This window comes from Symphalangus syndactylus, chromosome 7, assembly GCF_028878055.3.
Source record: "Symphalangus syndactylus isolate Jambi chromosome 7, NHGRI_mSymSyn1-v2.1_pri, whole genome shotgun sequence".
Classification (NCBI taxonomy): domain Eukaryota; kingdom Metazoa; phylum Chordata; class Mammalia; order Primates; family Hylobatidae; genus Symphalangus; species Symphalangus syndactylus.
This window is the reverse complement of record NC_072429.2, coordinates 44,383,531-44,402,019: the sequence shown is the minus strand read 5'-3', so window position 1 is coordinate 44,402,019 and position 18,489 is coordinate 44,383,531. Positions and strand designations below refer to the sequence as shown.

General features: G+C 42.9%; 2 long non-coding RNA genes across 3 annotated transcripts in view; both read left to right on the top strand.

Annotated features, from left to right (window-relative positions):
- The window catches only part of LOC129486233 (uncharacterized), a 330,778-nt gene that overhangs the window by 147,166 nt on the left and 165,123 nt on the right, over positions 1 to 18,489 (top strand). The window lies entirely within an intron of this gene.
- LOC129486235 (uncharacterized) lies at positions 8,794 to 10,694 on the top strand. Of its 2 annotated transcripts, none has more exons than XR_008658902.1 (3): positions 8,794 to 8,823; positions 9,926 to 10,093; positions 10,616 to 10,694. It is a non-coding gene; the product is annotated as an uncharacterized lncRNA (long non-coding RNA). The 2 variants fall into 2 exon arrangements; XR_010121695.1 differs by lacking the exon at positions 8,794 to 8,823 and adding an exon at positions 9,463 to 9,595.

Sequence of the window (18,489 nt, the reverse complement as noted above, 5' to 3'; positions counted from 1 at the left end):
TACTGCACACCTAGGCTATATAGTATAGAGATAGACTTTTACTCCTAGGCTACAAACCTGTACAGCATATACTGTACTGAATACTGTAGGAAATTATGACATCAGATATTTGCATATCTAAATATATCTAAACATAGAAAAGGTACAGTAAAAATGTAAAAGACTTTTAAAAGTGGTTTGCCTGTATTTTTAGTAGAGACGGGGTTTCACCATGTTAGCCAGGATGGTCTCGATTTCCTGACCTCGTGATCCGCCCGCCTTGGCCTCCCAAAGTGCTGGGATTACAGGCTTGAGCCACCGCGCCCGGCCAAAAGTGGTTTGCCTGTATAGAGCAGTTCCATTACAATCTTATAAGACCATCTTTGTATATGTGGTCCATTGCTAACTAAAAGTCACTATGTGGCACATGACTATATACGTTTATGTATATATTTTTGTTTTCATGCACAGTTCGTGACTCATGGCTTCTAAAACCCTTGTAATTTCCTAAGTGATGAGAGCAATTGGTATACCTTTTGTTAAAATATTTGGCCCTTTGTCTTGAGTTTCTGAAACAGGTGAAAGGTGAAAGATGTGTCTTTGGTTATACATAACGAGCCTCTTTCGACTACAGTGAACTTATTTTAATGATGTGATTTTTGGAAAGTCCCTAGATATCCACGGCATGGGGGCTGGTTGCCAGGGGAATCAACCATGTAATTATAGGGTTCAGTTCTCCCACCTCCTCCACCTTTGGGGACGGGAGAGGGGCTGAAGGTTGGTCACCAGTGGCCAGTGGTTTGATCAATCATGCCTATGTAATGAAGCCTCCATAAAAACCCAAATAAGACTGGGTTCCTGGAGCTTCCAGGTTGGTTAACAAGAATGCATTCAAGTGCTGGCAGGGTTGTGCACCCCAGCTCCACAGGAGGGAAGCTGCTACATTTGGGATCCTTCCAAACCTCACCTTATGTCTCTTTTCTTCTGGCTATTCATTTATATCCTTTAAAAATACTTTGTAATAAATAGGTAAATGGAAGTAACTTGTTTTTTTGAGTTCTGTGAGGTACTCTTGCAAATTAATTGGACCCAAGAAGGGGGTTGTGGGAACCCCAATTTATAGCTGATTGCTCAGAAGTACAGGTCCCAGCCTGGGGTTTGTGACTGGCATCTGAAGTAGGGGGCAGTCTTGTGGGACTGAACCCTTAACCTGTGGGATCTGGCCATCTCTCCAGGCAGAGTGTGTCAGAATTGAATTGAGTTCGAGGATACCCAGAATATCCAGGTGTCTGCTGGAGAATTGCTTGGCGTATAGGGAAAAGCCACCTCCACACATCTGGTGTCAGAAGCGAAGTGTTTGACTATGTAAGAGAGTAAGACACTCTGTCCTTTGTTTTTTTCCCATCTTTAGACACATAAAGAAATACTTAAAGACTGATGGGAACACATCAAAAAAGACAGATGAGCTAACTCAAAGTGGATCCCATTTCCCAAATTTGGGACAAATGATGTTGATTATAATGCACTGAGTTAAAAAAAAATCTATGAGTTCGCAGTGGTGATTAAAAAGATTGTGGCTCAAGCCTGTAATCCCAGCACTCTGGGAGGCCGAGGAGGACAGATCACGAGGCCAGGAGATTGAGACCATCCTCACTAACACGGTGAAACCCTGTCTCTACTAAAAATACAAAAAATTAGCTGGGCATGGTGGCGGGTGCCTGTAGTCCCAGCTACTCAGGAGGCTGAGGCAGGAGAATGGCATGAACCGGGAGGTGGAGCTTGCAGTGAGCCAAGATCACGCCACTGCACTCCAGACTGGGCAACAGAGCGAGACTCTGCCTAAAAAAAAAAAAAAAAAAAAAGATGGGACGGAGCAGGGAAAGCTTTTTTTTTTTTTTTTTTTTTACAAAATGCCCATGTCTGTATATAGAAGGAATTATAGATTCAGAAAAGCCAGAAAATTACTATTTTGTAACACCATTATAATAAGGGATTCAGGCAACAATCATCACTGGGTGCTAAAACCATCGGTTAAAGGTTGTTGGGAAACAAGATATTCACGTGGTCTTAAATATTACTTAATTTCACTTATTTTAATATTATACAAAGAGAAAAGTGTATCTTTCTGATAGGGAGATCTGGTAAATACCATCTAACCCAATAACCAAATTTAGTATCACCTGTCATCGGACAGACTGACATGACGTGTCTTCTGATGTGATGCAACAGGAAGTATGCATCCTCACCCACGCAGTAGTGTTGCCAAAATTGTCTAATCTGAGTCAAATAATAAGAAACAATCAGACAAATCCAGAAAGACATCCTTCAAAACATCTGACTGGTGCTCTTCAAAACTTTTACTGTTGTAAAATGGGAAGAATGTTCTAGGATCTAAATCTAGATTAACATTCTAGAATTAATGTTATAGCATCTGGATTAAAGGAAACTAGTGACTGGCAACTAAATGCAGTGTATAGTCCTTAATTGGATCCTGGCTTTTAAAACAAGTCATAGGAGAATTTAAATGTCTACCAACTATCAAATAGATAAAATATAGATGAACCCTGAAAACATTATGCTAAGGGAAAGAAGCCAGACACGGACACATATTGTGTGAGTCCATTTCTATGAAATTTCCATAATAGGCAAATCCACAGAGACAGATTAGTGTTTGTCAGGTGCTGCAGGGAGGTGAAGAATAGGGAATGACTGCTAATGGGTACAGGATTTTTTTCTAGGTGGATGAAAATGTTCTAGAATTAGATAGTGGTGATAGTTGTGTAACCTGTGACTATTCTAAAAACCTGAGTTGTACCCTTGAAAAGGGTGAATTTTATATGTGAGTTATATCTCAATTTTATAAAAATATCTCAAATTTTAAAATCAGAGACAGAAAGTTTAAAAGGCTATAATGGGCCGGGTGTGGTGGCTCACACCTGTAATCCCAGCACTTTGGGAGGCCGAGACGCATGGATCACGAGGTCAAGAGATCCAGACCATCCTGGCCAACATGGTGAAACCCTGTCTCTACTAAAAATACAAACATTAGCCAGGCGTGGTGGTGTGCACCTGTAGTCCCAGCTACTTGGGAGGCTGAGGCAGGAGAATCACTTGAACCCAGGAGGCAGAGGTTGCAGTGAGCTGAAGTCGCACAACTGCACTCCAGCCTGGCAACAGAGTGAGACTCTGTCTCAAAAAAAAACAAACAAAAAAAACCCTATAACGGACATTGGGACAATTGGGGAAATTTGAATGAGCTGTCTATTAGGTAATATTTTTTTCAATGTTAAATGTCTTGTATGTTATACCTATTAGGAAATATTTAGGGATCATTGTGCTTCACTTTCAAATGTATCAGAAAAAATTATTGGGAGAAAGAAAATGTGGTAATATTGTAATACAGTTGAACCTTGTATATAACAGGTGTTTGAACTGCTATGGTCCAGTTATGCTTGGAATTTACTTCCACTTCTGACATCCCTGAGACAGCAAGACAACCCCTCTTTTCCCCTCCTCCCCCCTCCTCCCCCCTCCTCCCCCCTCCTCCCCCCTCCTCCCCTCCTCCTCCCCCCTCCTCCCCTCCCTCCTCCCCCCTCCCCTTCCTGCTTCCCCCCTCCCTTCCCTGCTTCCCCCCCCTTCCCTGCTTCCCTCTCTCCCCTCCTTGCTTCCCCCTCCCCTCCTTCCCTCCCTGCTTTCCCCTTCCCTCCTCCCCTCCCTCCTGCTTCTCCTCTTCTTCCCTCCTCCTCTTCCTCCTCTGCCTACTAAATGTGAAGACCTTTATGATGACCTTTGTGATGATCCTTTTCCACTTAATGAATAGTAAACATATTTTCTCTTCTTTATGATTTTCTTAATAACATTTTCTATTTTCTAGCTTACTTTATTGTAAAAATACCACATATAATACATTTAACCTACAAAACATGTGTTAATCAACTGTTTATGTGATTGGTAAGACTTCCAGCCCACAGTAGGCTCTTAGTAGTTAAGTTCTGGGGGAGACAAAAGTTATACTCCTTTTTCGGCTGTGTGGGGGTCTTAACCCCCATGTTGCTCAAAGTTGAACTGCAGTTGGTGATTTAGGTAAAATGCATATAGGAGTTCATTGTATTATTCTTTTAGTTTTTTTGTAGCTTAAGCTTTTCAAAATAAAAAGTGGGGGTTGGTGGGACCAGTTACTGAGTGTCTGTGGCAAACCAGATAGGAGGTTGTAGATTGCTGTGGATTGTGACAGGGATATTAAGAATATTAAGGCGTATCTCTACCTCCTTTCTGAGTGAATCCTCGATGGAGAGTGAATTGTATGCTTCCCTTCAAAATTTTCTCTTGGTTCTACCAGTATCAGAGACAGAAAGTTAGGCTGTTTGTCTTCTGGAAAAGTCATTCTGTGCTTGCGCTTCCTAGGTATAGTGGGTGTCCTTAATCACGTTGTCTGATTTAATAGCATTGGGGGGTCTTAAAATCTTCCGAAGAACTAGTGTTAACTTTATTAGTGAAATTGAAAGGGTGATGAGATGCAAGTTGGTCGGGCGGGGGTGGTGGTGAGGGTCTAAGAACAACAATGAAGAAGAGGTGGGCATGGGCCCCTTTAGTGGGGAAAGCAAATGGTCAGGGCTAAGAACCCAAAGCTTGGCTGTTGAGTTTGGGTAATAAATGGGAAGTGAGGCAAGCCAGTGCCCCAACCCCATCTGCAGGCTCTAAGTAGTAAAATGAATCCATGGGAGCGTCTCTGTTCAGGCCCCAGGTGCACCTGGCTAGTGGTTAGGAAGCGGGTAAATTGGTGTCTCCTATTGTCCCACCTATTCACAGTTACCCCTCTTAACCATGGAATCATTGCCATCTGTTCAGCCATTTATCTGTTATTCGATATTTGTTCTGTTATTTTTGCCTCAAGGAGGCTAGGAGAGTGCCCTATAGAGCTGAACTAACTAGCATGTACGTTTGGACAGAGATTCAGGGTCTCACTTGGGAGCAGGGGCCGGGGGCATGGAAGTGGCTGAGCAGCAGCAGCAGCGACATAAGGACGTTTTTGTGAGGCTGACTAGGGAGGGTGGGGAAGACTGGATTTCTGGTTCTCCCCGACCACTGCTGCTTTCTGTTTTTAAAACAGACGTGCTTCATCCTTCCCAGAGCAGGGGCCAAAGATGGGAACTTGAAATGCAAAGTCCCAGCCGGGGAAATTAAACTGCAAGAGCTCAACGCCTGAAAAATATTGACTGTTTCTTTTTTTAAGCTAATATTCCAAATTTCTTATGAAAGTCAAGTTAGACATCCAGGACACAGGAAACAAGGCAAGAGGCCGCAGCCAGCTGCCTCAGAGGACCCGGGACACTTTCTTAATAACATCCAGATGGTTCCACAGGAATTGCTAACATCTTGAAAAAAAAAAAATCAGCTGCGGGAGAAATGAGATTCAAGTGGTTTAGGAAGGACAGCCTGGAGGAGACTCCCAAGGGACTGAGAGTGGGTCTGAAATAGAAACCTCTCTGGTGGGATGACTGCTTCCTACAGCAAGGCTGGAGAGGAGTGGGTGTAAAAATCCAGGGCTTCTCTTGGAGACTTGGGGTTGGCAAGGGAGCCTTGACAGAACTGGCCTCCTAGTCATGTTAATCCATTCACTAGCCTGGGGTTGCAAGAACTTTTTACATTATTTTTTTCTTTGTTTTAGAGAGGCACATTTACTTCACAATCTACTGTGTCTGTTAGGTTCTGCAGGCACAGGGCTCAGGGCCAACAGGTTTTTGAGGGCCTATAGCAATATTTAGCCCTGAAAAAATGTTACATAGATAGTATATATAAAATCCTATATATGATATGCATCTATATAGACAGCAAAATATATTTATTTATTTTTTATTTATTTATTTTTTTGCGACAGAGTTTTGCTCTGTCGTCCAGGCTAGAGTGCAGTGGCACGATGTCAGTTCACTACAACCTTTGCCTCCCAGGTTCAAGCGATTCTCCTGCCTCAGCCTCCTGAGTAGCTGGGATTACAGGCACCTGCCATCACGCCCAGCTGATTTTTTTGTATTTTAGTAGAGATGAGATTTCGCCATGTTGGCCAGGCTGGTCTTGAACTCCTGACCTCAAGCGATTCAACTGCCTCGGCCTCCCAAAGTGCTGGGATTATAGGCGTGAGCCACTGGGCCCGGCCTTAGACAGCAAAATGTAAATATGTTTTCCAACAAATGAAAGAACCACCCCCACCCCCAAATTTAGTGGATTAAATGCCTATAATAGCTAACCAATTATATCAACTCCATCAGTTCTTAAGTTTAGTATTCATTAAAAGCTTTATTTCATTTGGAAACAATCTGTATGCTAGATTTTCTCATTTCTGAGGAATTGTTTCAACATCAACTCCTTGGAGCCAAATAATTTTAAAAGCAAAATTTGTAAATCCTTCTGTAGTTATGCTGCATGCTGTGGAATGAAGAGGCTGCGGCTCACCAAGTCTCACAAAGACCTTACCACGATCCCGGGGGTTCAGAAGAGGTGTATGTTTCTTCCTCCCTCTCCTCACAGTTGCTGTCCCGCAAGGAAGAGGAAATGATTTGCTTGTGGAATCTGTTTGCAAGCAAATCACCTATTTTGAACCAAAAATGGGGGAAGAAGGAAGGAGGAGCCACAGACTCAGGGCTTGATCAGGATTCCGCAAGCCTTAGAGTTTTCCACTCCCCACAGCACACCTCTCACCTGGGCCATTTAGAGGCATCCCCTGCCTCCCACTCTGTCTTTGCCTGAGGGCTACACTCCGTGCCCCCCACCACCCCCCAGCCCGACCCCCACTTTAACAGGATTCAACTCCTTTGTCTGACTGTGACCACAGGTGACGAGAGCTGGGAGGGTGACTTGGTTGGCCTTTCTTGCAGCTCCCACATTCTAAATCAGGAAGCATGCAGGAGTGGAGAATGAACAGCAAGAATATACACAGCCTGGAACTTCCAGTCTGAAATGTCTAGGGCATTTAGTATGAAAAATCTGTTCATAATTGAAAAAACAAAACACCTAATGCAGGAACCAGAATTTTCTGCAACAAGCAACATTACCAAAAAAAGACCAGCCAAGAGGGCTTGCCAGAATTGGCTACAGAGCGTTATACCAGGTAAACTCGTCGGATGGAACCATGTCTTTCCTTTGGGAGAACACTGACATTTAGGCTTTGGCTTCTTGGGATTCTGCTGGAGGACTTTTCAGTGGAATGCAATGACTCCTTCCTTCCTCCCTGAACTGAGATCCGGGCTATTACAATTCCAAATGGACACAGAGTCCTGCCAAGTTTATAGGAAATTGGAATGACAGCTTGGGTTCCCACCACTAGGGATAGCAGAAGCTGAATGCTCAGAGAATAAGTAACATTTCCCTGGTGATTCCCAGTGTGTCTATTTTTATTTTAAGGAGTTCTGTGTTTTCATTCAGTTTTGTGAATGGAGGAATCCATATGGAATTTTCACCAACTCTACTAAAATAAAAGCATGTAACTTTTCAGCAGTGTACTGAAATATCCACAAAGATTCAAGGTTAGGTTGGAAAGAATTCCAGACATTCATTTTTGAAGACCTGTGAAAAATCTAACTTCTAATGGGTACCTTCTGGGCACACGACAAAGGACAATATCAGTTGTTAAATCCATCCATGTACAAGAGATACTGTCTTCAACAAAGCACAGCTCATCATTTAATAGAAGTTACAAAGTAGTTGCTCTAACATAAGCAGCTTGTTTTAATAAATATCAATTATGAATATTTATATATTGAAAGTGCAGGATTTTGGGGGTGGAATGGGAAAAAGAGACTGATAAGTCCCATGCATAAAACAGGTATATTTTTATTGGTAATTTCCAGTAAGTTTTCTTAAACATGTATATTATTCACGACTATTTGAAATTATCTTGTTTGTTCATTTGTTTGTTTACTGATGGTGTGATTCCCAGCTTCTTCAGTGTCCACCTCTCCCTCTTTATTTCCTCTCTAACATAAGCCCCACAAAACAGGGAGCTTATCTATCTTGACTCTCTACCTCCAGACCTAGAAGAGTGCCCAAAAGATGGTTCTAAGTAAATTATTTTCTCCCCTCTTCATCCAACAGACAAAAATTTCCTTCTCTTTCCTTATTTTTTTGAAAGGTTAGTAATGAAAAAAGACATTATACATATTCATACAGGTGACTGGGATTTTTGTTACAGTTGTTACTGTTTGTCTTGCCTTATGGTACACGTTAATTGGACAATGTGCCCACATTATTCATGTAAAAAATATGTGTCTTCTCTGTACCCAGCACCGTTCTCAGAAGGAAAAGTCCTGTATCCATGGAACTTACATTCCAGTGGAGAGAGACAGACAGTAAAACATAAATATATATTTTGTCAAGTGGGGATAAGTACTATGAAGAAAAGTAAAGCTGGATTTTAAAGGGGTGGTCAGGGAAGGTTTCTGATAAGGGGCCATCCTTATCAGAAATGAGAGCTTAGGAAGCTAAGCTTGCTGATAGCTGGCGGAAATGCTGCCTGGGTAGCATCATGTGCACAGCTTAAAGCCGGACACATGCTTACCTCCTTTGTGGAGCAGCAGGGAGGCTGGAGCAGAGTGAGCCACAGGAGGGGGTGTAGAAGGTGCCATGGGAGAGCTGCGGCAAGTCACAGAGGGCTTGGGGGCCTGGTCAGACTGTGGCTTCTACTCTGTATGACATGGGGAGGCCCCTTGAGGGTCTAGAACCAATGGGCACTATGACGTGGCTTAGGTTCTAAAAGGCTTCCTCTGGCTGCTGTGTGGCAAAAAGAACGGGATGGGTGGCTTGGCAAGAGGGGAGGAACAAGACCAAGTAGGAGGCTTTGTAGTAATCCAGGTGAGAGGGATGGCAACCCAGACTTGTGGAAGTAATGAGAGATGGTCAGATTTTGAATATGCTTTGAAGGCAGGCCAGTGAGATTTGCTCATGATTTGAAAGTGGGACATGAGAGTGGGAGCCAGGGATAGTTTTGAGGCTGTCGGGCTGAGCACTTTGCAGAATGATTTCCTGGCCATTTAGCGAGATGGAAAAGCAGGCTTGAGGAGAACTCAAGGGTTGACTTTGGGTATAGGTTTGAGAAGCTTTGTTGAGCCTGTAGGGAGAGGCCAAGTAGGCAGTCGCACGTAGGAGGGTGAAGTCCTAGCTTGAGACCTTCACTGGCATAGTGACCACTGAGCCCTGACAAGCCAAGGGCCCAAGAGGATGGGGCCAAACATGGGGCCAGTGTCAAGTGACACAGATGCCAAACCTACGTGATCACAGTCCTCAAGTCTGGAACAATTCTCCTAGTTACCAGGGAAATCTACCAGGGTTGAGATTCCACCCCTCTGAGTAATTCAGGGGCTTTATTTAGTCTGTTGTCTTCATGCTAGTGTTCTTTTCCTTTATCTCTATACCCTTATGCTATTTATTGATCAAAGAACCATAAAGTTACTTGTTTTTAACAAGACAGAATACCACAGCATGGAGGTTTCACTTTAGGATTTAAACATTTGGCTTTTTACTGCTAACTAATGGGCCTGCAGGCTAGGAAACATAAAAGAACCCTCATTTGTATTCCTAGTGAATAACCGTCCTGTGTCTAGGAGAGTCTGGCAGTAAATGACAGGTAAGGCTGGGGCAGGGAGGCTTCAGGTCCCTTCTTTGCAGAGGCCTAATGGACCACCAGTCCCGAGACTCTGAAGATTGATGTCAGGCAAGAACGTCCAGGGAGTCTGCCACTGTCTGCTCCAAAACAGGATTTAGTCCTTCCTAACCTTGGGAATTTCTGAAGCCCCAATTCCTTTATGACTGTTTACTATCCTTAGTCCCCTGGGATCTAGTATAATCAGCTGGTGCTGGTTGATTCCTTTTTCCTTGAACCTAAATCTGAAGCCCCATGGGCCTTTCCCACAGCATAAATAACATTCTATTCCTGTACATATTGTCTCATTCACAGGAAGCTGTCTCTAAATTACATCACAGGCCAGTTCTACTGTATTCCATTGACGTTTATTATGGAACCATTGTAGGAATGACATGGTTCCTGTCTCCAAAAGCTAGCTAGCATATCCCATCCATTATGTTCAAGATTCTGGAGCTGGTGGCAGAGATGGGAGAAACACAGGTGACTGAAATCCCAGGATGTCTCATCATCCTCTCTATGTTGTAGCAAATCTTTTCTCCAAATATTTCCCTAAGTTCATAGGGGTGAGTATATGACAAAGCATGATAACTTAGCTATGCCGTTGGCTGACATGATGGAATGCTAAACACATTTATCTTTGGAAAGTAGATTAGAGGGGAAAAAAGTGGGTTATATCAGTGTTGCAGAAAACCACTAGTCATCTCCCAGTATCTACCCTTCTCTTCTTCTATGGTAATAACATTAAAGCCCCAATTTTAAGCTGGGCATATAGCCACTTGGCATTAAGACTACATTTCCCAAATTCCCTTGCAGCTAGGTAGGCCATAAGACTGAGTTCTGGCCAATGTGAGTAGATTAAAGTGTCTAGGGGCAGCTCCTAGAAACCCACTTAAGAGGCATTGTGTATACACTCTTTCCCCTTCTTCTTCATGCCTGCCTTTGTCCTGCTGTCTGAAATGCAAATACTGCCATCTTGGTTGAGTCCATGCATGATGAAACAAGACAGAAGGAACAGCCCACCATGCACTGACTGTCGTCAAGGCTTCTTATATGATAGAGAATAAACTTATTTATTGGAGGGTTTCTATTCCTCACAGCTGAACCTAATCTCAATTCAACTGGCTAAATATTCCTCCAGTTAGAGTGCTTAGCGACAGGCTCCACAGTATCATTCTCAGCTGCTGAGAACAATGTGCTCATTCCTGCCGAGTCATGGAATCTTTACTCCAAGAGATGGTAATATATCATCAAGATCATTCTAAAAGCTTAATGCAGCGAGCATCACTTAATACCTGAATACCAAAAAGTGAAAATAATGGTTTCATGTCTAATGGGACTTGAGTTCACATGTCCCCTCAGCTACAGGGACTTGTGCTGGCACACACCACTGTCCTCTGCTTTTGTATTTCTATCACTTGGACTCTAGATATAGGTGAATAAAGCCAACATGGTTTCTTTTTTCTTTCTTTTTTTTTGAGATGGAGTCTCGCTCTGTCGCCCAGGCTGGAGGGCAGTGGCGCGATCTCAGCTCACTACAAGCTCCGCCTCCCGGGTTCACACGATTCTTCTGCCTCAGCCTCCCGAGTAGCTGGGACCACAGGCACCCGCCACCACACCGAGATAATTTTTTTTGTATTTTTAGGAGAGACAGGGTTTCACCGTGTTAGCCAGGATGGTCTCGATCTCCTAACCTCGTGATCCACCCATCTCAGCCTCCCAAAGTGCTGGGATAACAGGTGTGAGCCACCACACCCGGCCAAAGCCAACATGGTTTCTAAAGGCAGATGAGAGAAGTACCTACCATTTCTTGAGGCTGACTTTACCAAGGACGTAACACATGTAAATTATTCAAACAATACAGAAATGTATAGTAAAACGTGCCCCATATCCCATGACCCCTTATCTAAAAGTCATGATGTTAAAAGCTTTCAGGATATCCTTCTAGATATTTTCCATGTATGTAGAGCCCTTCCTTTTAAAAAACACACACATACACACATATATATAAACATAAATGGGATTGTACTGCACACACTGTAATATACTTTGCTTTTACATTTAATCATAGTTATAAACATCTTTCCAAAACAGCATATGTATACATCGACTTCTATCTGACTGCATAGAATTCCATTGTACAGTAGATGTACCATAATTTATTTCACCAATTTCCTGTTAATAGACATTTGTTTCCAGAGTCTTGCTCTGGAAGTCTGGACAAAGATTGCTGCAACAGATTCCTTTGCACATCTATCTGTGTACCAATACATTGGTAGACATGATTCATAGAATTGGAGTTGCTAGGTTAAATCGTATGTTAAGTATCTAAGTAGTGCTCCCTGCAGTTACGTTCCCAGCAACTGTGCCAAAGCTGCTTTTTAAACTCAGATGGAAATTACAATTGGACATTAACTTTATTTCTTTTTTTTTGAGACGGAGTCTTGCTCTGTCGCCCAGGCTGGAGTGCAGTGGCGCAATCTCGGCTCACTGCAAGCTCCGCCTCCTGGGTTCACGCCATTCTCCTGCCTCAGCCTCTCCGAGTAGCTGGGACTACAGGCGCCCACCACCACGCCCGGCTAATATTTTTTTGTATTTTTAGTAGAGATGGGGTTTCACCGTGGTCTCGATCTCCTGACCTCGTGATCCGCCTGCCTCGGCCTCCCAAAGTGCTGGGATTTAACTTTATTTCTTATTCACTTATTACTTTTGTTATCTGGGTTTCTGTTCAGAGAAAGAATGATGTCTGACTTTTCAAAAGACAAATGAGAAGCCGGTGAGTGATCTGCTTCAGTATAATGCTTTCTTTTGTTTAAAGTGCATTATGGGCAAAAGTTCTGTCTTATTGCTGAAAAGATGCTAGTGATTATTCTTATTCAAGAATTCAAGATATAGGCAAACAGGAGATCAAGGCTGCAGTGAGCTGTGATTGCACCACTGCACTCCAACCTGGGCAACAGAGCGTGACGCTGTCAAAAAAAAAAAAGATATAGGCATATTAAGCTCTCAAGAAATGATGGAACTAGCTGAAAATCATTGGAGAGGAAGAATAGGGAATGCCACCAGGAGTATACAACCTGGTCTTCTAGATCCCAGGCTACAGAGAGGTTATTTCACCACAAATACAAAATGACTTTGAAAATAGAATTATATTCTAAATAGAATATAGGTAATAAAAAGATACCTTATGTAAAGACTGGAAGAAGGTCCACATTTAGGGCTCATCAATGTACTATGTATGATCTCTGAGACCACCCAACCCTATACTTAACACTTGACACTTCCCCTCTCTTCTCTGAATCTTTTAAAAGCAGTCTCAGAGTATATGCAGCAGTAGTAGTGGTGATGATGGAGTTTTTTTTTTTTTTTTTCTTTATCTCCAATATCCAGCAAGCTGCTTGGATAAATGCTTAAAACAAGATGAAAATCTTTGTCCTGAATCTGTACATCTGTGTACTCTTTTTGCATCTGCTCTGCTGATATTTTCACGCTCCCTTGACACCTGCCTGCTATTTTAGAAGAAGAGGTCTTTGTATCAAAGGAGGGGTAAGGGAGTCGGGCATTTCCTCTGCACTGGTGAAAGGGCTGCGGGGGAGCCTGAGCCCCAGCCTCACTTCAGGTGGCAGAGGCCTTGCTGCTGGTCTTTCTTGGAGAGGCTGTCTTAGAAGTAGGTAGCACCCTCTCCTGGGCTAAATGCAAACGATCTCTATTTGTCCTGAAATCATCTGGGATAATAACAGGCATCTCCTTTTCTCTGGCCAGCTCTGCCCCATCACTGCCCCCTCCTGGCCCCTTCTATTTTTTTTACTTGAATGCCACACTGGACCATTTACAAGTCCAAATGAGTCAGATTGGAGATTCTAAGTAAGACTGGTTAGGGAGAAGGAACTTATTTGAGTACTCACCATGTGCAGGGCAAGGATGGGAATATAAAATGAAATAAAAGCTTGGAGTCAGTATAGATAAAGAATATGAAGAATGAATGACTAAATGTTTATAAAATACTATTTAAACAATTCCCAACATGCTAGAGGAACTCCGCATACGGTAGAAATCGTATAGCGGTGAGGTGATATGTGCTACCTGGCAGCCTCTTCATGAAATGGCAGACGCTGAGAAAGGAGTTGTCCAAAGGAGGAGGGTAGAGCCTCAGCTCGCGAAGTCTCTGGAAAGAGATATACTGGAAGTTTCTTTTATTGAACAATTTAACAGAAAACTGCAAAATTAAAACCTTTAGGACTCTCCTACCACCACCTTCTACCCTCCTTTTGTCTTTTCTTCACCAGTCATTTGTTTTTCTCAATGACATTTGCAGAAAATGAAGACATTTTAGCAATACCTTCTCCTTTCTACTCAGCATTCTGGTTTCTGCTTCATCTGAACATTTACCCTAATACTTCATTGAACTCCATCTACATGCTACATACTGATGACCATGGCTATTGTTCATTTGATCCCATAAGTCAAAGATTGTGTCTGTTTTGCTTGTTCAATTTTCAGTGTAACAATAACGAAAAATAATGGTAACAGCTGTCACTTAGTGAGTTTTTACCTGAAGCCAAGCACATGATCATTTACCCTTCTTTCATCTGATGCTCACAGTTACCTGATGGGATAAGAGCTTTATTATCCCAGTTTTTACAGATGAGAAAATGAAAGTTCAAAGCTATTCAGTAACTTGCCCAAGTTACAGAGATGGAATCTGAGCTTGGAAGTCTAGCTCTAAAGACTTTGTTCCTGTCCACTGTGAATATTGTTCTGCTTAGCATTCACAAGTAATAGATGAACGTTTAGGAATTCAGTGACTAAGGAAATGATCATGTTTCCAGGTATAGTTCATTGCATAAAAATTAATGGGACTTGAGACATCGCAGAATTGAGCTAGGAGGGAAGTATAGCATTTCCAGTGTCTTCGGAAGAGTTTGTTAATAGAAGAGGTGTTGAGAGCTGGGTTGGCTTATTCCTAACAGAGCACAGAACACTGACCTCCAGGGACACAGCCAAGACTTACTGAATACTTACTATGTTCCAGGCAGTGGGCTCAAAGCCCAGCATGTTTTTCTATTTAATCCTCACGACAACCTCACCTTACAGAGGAGGCTCAGAAAGGTGAAACAACTTGCTCAAGGTCATCCAGCTAGTGGTTGGTGGAGTCAGGACACTTCATTGCTCTTCTGGACTCCTCTCAGGTGCCCCTGGGGGAACTTCAGATTGTCTTATAAGCCCCAGCTTCCCAAAGGATGCCCTCTGAATGGGGGGAGGGAGTTAGAGGGAGGATCAGGGTCTACCAGGAGTCTGCCAAAGGTGTGCGCTGGGAAATGCCCCTGGTCTGGAGGGTTTGAGGGAGCATGTCTGCTCCAGGAAAATCCAAGTGGGCTTAAAAGAATCATGTCAAGGCCCAGGATAAGACTGCAAATATGTTTGGAATCTAAGCCTGTAAAACCTGTAAAATGTGTCCTCTAGTTATCTTTGTTTTTTTTGTTTTTGTTTTTGTTTTTTTTTTTGAGACAAGATCTCACTCTGTCGCCCAGGCTGGAGTGCGGTGGGGCAGTCATGGCTCACTGAAGTCTCATCCTCCCAGGTTCAAGTGATCCTCCTGCTTCAGCCTCCCAAGTAGCTGGGACTACAGGCACTATGTCCAGCTCTTTTTGTTGTTGTTGTTATTGTTTTGTAGAGACAGGGTCTTGCTATGTTGCCCAAACTCCTAGACTCAAGTAATCCGTCCACCTTATCCTTCCAAAGTGCTGGGGTCACAGGCATGAGCCACCACTGCAGGCATAAGGCCTCTAGAAGGCCTAAGCCTTCTTTAGAAGTCAGAATGTGTCTTATAATTTTATAGTACCTAACTTGGCTGGCCACACCATAGGTACTTAATAGATACGAAGGAACAAGTGAATGAATCAATGAATGACAAGGAGAAGGCAGCCTATGTGTGGGTAGCAGTCTGCTTAGGAACCCTTTCCTCCAGATACACGTATAAAGTAATGGTTCTGGTTGTTCTTATGAAGTTTGTGAAATATGTTTTCAAGTTGGATTTGAGTGTGGGGCTCTGGAGACAATGCCTGGGTTCAAATTCTTGTTCTGCCACCCCTAGTGATTGTCTGTGGCAAGTCAGTGAACCTATCCAGGCCCCTTGCTGTGAGTTGCAGGTGAAGCACCTGGCTAGAGGAAGCGCTTGGTAAATCCCAGCTATGCTAATCACAGTACCAAAGCCCAGTCCAGCTGGAAGCAGTGCATCCGCCGTGGTTTACAAAGGCACCAGGGAATTGTTTCCCTCAGCATGTGAGCGTAAAATTCTCAGTCCCAAGTTGAACCCAAATGTGCTGGAACAAACACCTGGCCCCAAATATAATTTCCTCCCGCAGCTCTTTGCAGCCCCGAGGAAATCACCGGGGGAGGGCTCAGGAGTGCGGCGCGGCAGCCCCATAATTTCCAGGGCCCTTCTCCTACACTGACACGTAATTGTCAGATTGTTTTATGACAGCAGCTTCCTGCCCGCTTCCTGCCTGGCTTCCAAATGTGCTCATTCCCGAGGAAGCCTCACTTCTCCTTCTCGCCCTTAATCGCTCCTTTCCTGCCCGCCCCAGCCCCCAGGCTGGGCGATTTCCTAAATCACTCGGAATTGGCTTCCAGCGCCGGCGCCCCGGGTGGGCTCCCGGAGCGCGCGGGCCTGTGACCCGGAGGTCAGAGATGCCTCCGTCCTGTTTGATGTCTTGCCCTGAGGGCCTTCCCTCACCCACCCCCTTTCCCCTTCCCTCCGGAGCTGATTTGGCTCCTGAAGTCAGGGAGAGAGAATTCCCTGATCTGTTGCTCTTTGCTCTCCCTCCTGGGCTGGAGAGCAGGAGCCCTGCCTGGGTCCTCAGCCCACTCCCCTTCCCCACCCAAATGGGGCAATTCCAAATATTCCATCCTGAAGGAACTCTTTTCCTTAGGACCATTTCCCTGTCTCTCCAAAAGCCAACTGTTAGGAGGAAGTGATAAGCCCTAACGCTTTTAGCTTAATTTTCCCCATTTGAAGAATTTCCAGGGAAGCATCATGGGGCTTTTTATATCTTAACTGTGTATTTTTTTATTACTAAAGAAATATGCAATCACAGTAAAAATTTCAAACAGATCGTTTCCAGACGGAACCACAGTTAATAGTATTTTGAGTATCCTTCCAGAAGTGTTCCATACACATGCAAGCATATAAAAGTATATATATGTTTTTTCTTTGTTTTACACAAATGGGAGCATATTGGACATCTTGTTCTACAACTTGCTATTTTTTATTTAGCACATTTTGGATATTTTCCATTTCAATAAATCTAGCTTTACTCATTAAAAAAAATTGTTACATCGGGAGGCTAAGGCAGGAGAATCGCCTGAACCCGAGAGGTGGAGGTTGCAGTGAGCCAAGATCGGGCCATTGCACTCCAGCCTGGGTAACAACAGCAAAACTCTGTCTCAAAAAAAAAAAAAAAAAAAGTTTGTGCCAGTGAAAACTCCAGTAAAAGTGTGTGGTTGCACGTACCATCACAAACACACATACAATCAAACTTTTTAACTTTCAACAGTCCTAAAAGAAATTTTATCATTATTTAACTATTTGAGGGTGGGCTTCTAACCTTATTCGCAAATAATGTCTGATTATTTTCTGTGATTCTCAGCTCATGAAAATTTGACCATTTTTCTATTATTTATCTGCATCTTATTGATTTGAAGATCTCTTCATCTAAATAGGAAAACAACGCTTTTCTATCATAGATTTTATCAGTAGTTCCCAACTTTATCATTTGTCATTTAGGCTTATGATATATTTTTCCCAAATAATATTTTAAAAATTATTTAATATAATAGTGAATTTATCAATTCTTTCGTTTTTTGCTTCTGGACATGCTTAGAAACCCTTCCATAAGCCAAGTATGGTAGTTCATGCACCTGTAATCCCAGCACTTTGGGAGGCTGAGGTGGGAGTACTATTTGAGTCCAGGAATTCCAGACTAGCCTGGGCAACATAGTGAGACCTCATCTCCACAAAAATAAAATTTAAAAATTTAGCCAGGCATGGTGTTATGCACCTATGATCCCAGCTACTTGGGAGGCTGAGGTGGTAGGATTGCTTGAGCCCAGGAATTTGAGGCTGTGGTGAGCTGTGATTGTGCCACTGCACTCCAGCCTAGGCAACAGACTGAGACCTCAACTTAAGAAAGGAAGGAAGAAAGAAAAAGAGAAATGAAGCCTACCCATAAACTAAGCATTTTTGAAAAATAACCCATGTTTTCCTTTGTATTTTTCACATTTAAATCTTTAAAATGTTGAGGGGAAAATAAATCATATAATACAGGTCAGACATTATTTCCCACCTCCCTTATCAGGTATTCTCATGCTGTTCATTAACTAATGTGTCTTTTCTTGGCAGTTTTAAAAAATAAAATGTCTTCATATAAGGAAAACACTTATTGTTTCATAATGATAACTTTCCCAATATGTGAAGCTCTTTAGAGAAGAAAATAATTTGATCCTTAGCATCTTTAAAGATGCTGAGACCCATCTTCCAGAAAAAACAGGTTCATTGCTAATATTTGACTAGTCTTTGTGAAATGAGTGGCCCATAAGATGGATTCTTAGTGGCTGTTTTCCCCTCATTCGTTAAGCAAGCCCTCATTGCTACTGTGTAAAGTGGTCTATGGGATCACAGGAATGACCATGTTTAATTTTTGCCCTCAGGAAGTATATAATCAAACAGAAAAATGTCAGACCTTTATTTTCTGGAGGGGTCTGGCTGCGTGTGTGTGTGTGTGTGTGTGTGTGTGTGTGTGTGTGTGTGTTTAGTGTGGGTTCCTAGGGCTTTGAAAATGTAAAGAAAGGAGATTCAGTTTTGTTTAGTTGATTATTTC